The sequence below is a fragment of the Notamacropus eugenii genome, chromosome 1 (assembly GCF_028372415.1).
Source record: "Notamacropus eugenii isolate mMacEug1 chromosome 1, mMacEug1.pri_v2, whole genome shotgun sequence".
Lineage (NCBI taxonomy): Eukaryota > Metazoa > Chordata > Mammalia > Diprotodontia > Macropodidae > Notamacropus > Notamacropus eugenii.
In genome coordinates, this window is record NC_092872.1 from 577,246,077 (window position 1) to 577,249,331 (window position 3,255).

Here is a 3,255-nt window from a genome sequence, read left to right on the forward strand (position 1 = left end):
TCTCAGTGGGGATGGGTGGGGAGGGAGAAAGGGAGAGAAGTTGAAATTCAAAGTATTAGAAATGAATGCTGAGAATTGTTATTGCATATAACTGGGAAATAAGAGATAGAGGTTATGGAAATAGAAATCTATTTTGCCCTACAAGAAAAGAGAGAAGATGGAGATAAGGGAAGGGTGGACTGTGATAGAAGGGAGGGCACATTGAGAGAAGGGATAATCAGAATGCAAGGTGTTATGGGGTGGGGGGAGGGGAGAGATGGGGAGAAAAATTGGAACTCAAAATGAATGTTGAAATCTAAAAATAAATAAATAAAACTATATTGAAAAAGGAGATTAATCCTCACCTTCATTAAAAGTATCAACTATGGTGCGAGCTTGGGAGCAGCAACCTCTCATCTATCTCAGAACTTTCTCAGCCTGACCAGCTATCCCCCCAGCTACCCTCCAAAATGGCATCAACTGTCAAGGATCAGCTTATCTTGAATGTCCTAAAGGAGGACCAGGTTCCCCAGAACAAGATCACTGTTGTTGGGGTTGGTGCAGTTGGCATGGCATGTGCCATTAGTGTCTTTACAAAGGAATTGGCTGATGAATTTGCCCTAGTTAATGTAATAGAAGACAAACTAAAGGGAGAGATGATGGATCTCCAGCATGGCAGCCTTTTCCTCAAAACGCCAAAGATTGTTTCTGGAAAAGACCACAGTGTGACTGCAAACTCAAAGCTGGTCATTGTTACTGCTGGGGCATGTCAACAAGAGGGAGACAGTCGTCTAAATTTGGTCCAGTGTAATGTGAATATCTTTAAATTCATCATTCCTAATATTGTTAAATACAGCCCTAATTGCAAGCTGCTTATTGTTTCCAATCCAGTGGATATTTTGACATATGTGGCCTGGAAGCTAAGTGGCTTTCCTAAAAACCGTGTTATTGGAAGTGGTTGCAATCTGGATTCTGCCCATTTCCGTTACCTAATGGGGGAGAGACTTGGTGTCCATTCTTTAAGTTGTCATGGATGGGTCCTTAGGGAGCATGGAGACTCCAGTGTTCCTGTGTGGAGTGGTATGAATCTTGCTGGTGTGTCTCTAAAGAACCTTCATCCTTCTTTGGGAACTGATTCTGATGCAGAAAATTGGAAAGATGTTCATAAACAGGTGGTTGAAAGTGCTTATGAGGTAATCAAACTGAAGGGCTACACTTCCTGGGCCATTGGTTTGTCTGTGGCAGATCTGGCAGAAAGCATTATGAAGAATTTTAGGAGAGTGCATCCAATTTCCACCATGATTAAGGGCCTATATGGCATTAAAGAGGATGTCTTCCTTAGTGTCCCATGTGTCTTGGGGCAGAATGGCATTTCAGATGTGGTGAAGGTCAACCTGAATCCGGAGGAGGAGAGCCATTTAAAGAAGAGTGCAGATACTCTTTGGAGAATCCAGAAGGAGCTGCAATTTTAAAGCCTTTGAATGTGCTGCCATAAAGAGAACAGGACAGGGGTTGAGGGGTTATGTATGATCTGCTTCTCAGATAGACCAAATCCTTCCTCTGATTAGCAACTAAACACCAGAAGTGTAAAACCTGTGAACACACTCTAGTTTCTTCCTAAAGTTAGAAATGGGGAATAGAACCCTGTTGTAGTTTGCATATGATGCTGAATATGACCTGTATAGTCTCAGTGGTTGGTGTCAAGCAGAGCCAGTGGCCCACAGGTATATAAACTACCTGCTTTGTATGTAGGTGCTACAAGTTCCCTTAGGTCCAGAAGACAACACTCCTGGATACAAAACACCATACAGTAGTAATTCTTTATTGATGCATTGATTACCTTTGTGCCTGTCCTCCATTAGGGCACTACAGCATGGCCCCCATGTATCACCTTTCTAGAGGACCTGATTTTTGTCTGCCTATATATATATATATATATATATCAATAGCTGTAAATTTCCATATTATATAAAAAGATCTGTATGTGTACAACAACACAACCAATTCCTCAAGTGTCATACTAACCCTAAATACTGAATAACAACAAATAACTGATAAAAAAAAAAGTATCAACTATTTCAGTGATTGGAAACCCCTGGCCTCGAGGCCACATATAACCCTTAAGGTCCTCAGGTGTGGTCCTTTGAATCCAAACTTCACAGAACAAAGTTCAAGGTCACAGGTTCCCCATCCCTAACTGTAGCCACAAGTATTTGAATGGCTTTCTCTAAAGTACTTTTGCAAATAATCATACTCCTAACACCTTTGAGAATCTGACCTACCTACAACAATTTCCTGTGATATAAATAAACAGTCGGGTCAGAGAAATCAAATTAGTTCCTTGAGGCCACAAACTGAATCCTTAGGCAAGAGGTAAACCAGTGACTGACTCATATATTTCTGAGCTTTTGACACAGCTCTGTCCCATGACTTTCAGGTATTTCCAGTGAGGAGAGAAGCAATGTCAATTCTCCTTTGCTTCTAGTTCCCTCCTTCTCTTTACCATTCCATACCCAGGGAAGGTAAAAGAAGGGAGGGAAAGACAAAACAAAACTAAAAAAGCCTAGAGAGTTCAACAATGACTAGGAAATAGCTCATTTTAGATTCATAGAATTGTATGGGTATGGAGGTGTCATTGATTAGAATATAATGTTGATTTCTAGGTGTTTATGTCTTATGAACTTATTTATGTCTGGTAAAATAACTTAGAATCAAAGTTCCATTCTTTTCAATACAGAGCAAAATTAAATTTAGTATTTCTCAAGTAGATCTATATAGATCATATGGCTGTTTGTTCTTTGTTCTCGGAGGACCATAATATTAGGAAGGTGATGCCATGACTTGCAAGTGAATTGGATTTAAATGAGAGAGAGCTGTGCAAAGTCACCAGTCTCACTGTCTCCTCTGGAGCCATCTGGGTCCAGTGGAAAGATATAGATCAGGATGACTGGAGATGGCCCTGGATGCAGCTATTTGTATATATGTATGCAAACATACACATATATACTTACCTACAAAATATATACGAAGCTACATCCATGAATGCATCCCCCCCCCAAAAAAACATGTCCTTTTTGATGAAAGGAATTCTATGACTCCTGTCAATCATTCTTTTTATTTGAACAGTGTTCCGTACAATGAAATAGTGATCAGGTGTGTCAACCTCCAGAGTTTGGTCTAAGAAAGACAAACAAAATTTTCTCTCACAGTAGCGGGCATTTATGTGCAGCTGCAGTCAGAATTGAGCTCACTTTGGGGGTTAGGCTGCACAGATTA

At 40.4% G+C, this 3,255-nt stretch overlaps 1 pseudogene; it reads left to right on the forward strand.

Moving 5' to 3' along the window:
• The first annotated feature begins 387 nt into the window (after positions 1-387).
• On the forward strand, positions 388-1,620 carry LOC140520470 (L-lactate dehydrogenase A chain pseudogene; annotated as a pseudogene).
• Positions 1,621-3,255: the final 1,635 nt, after the last annotated feature.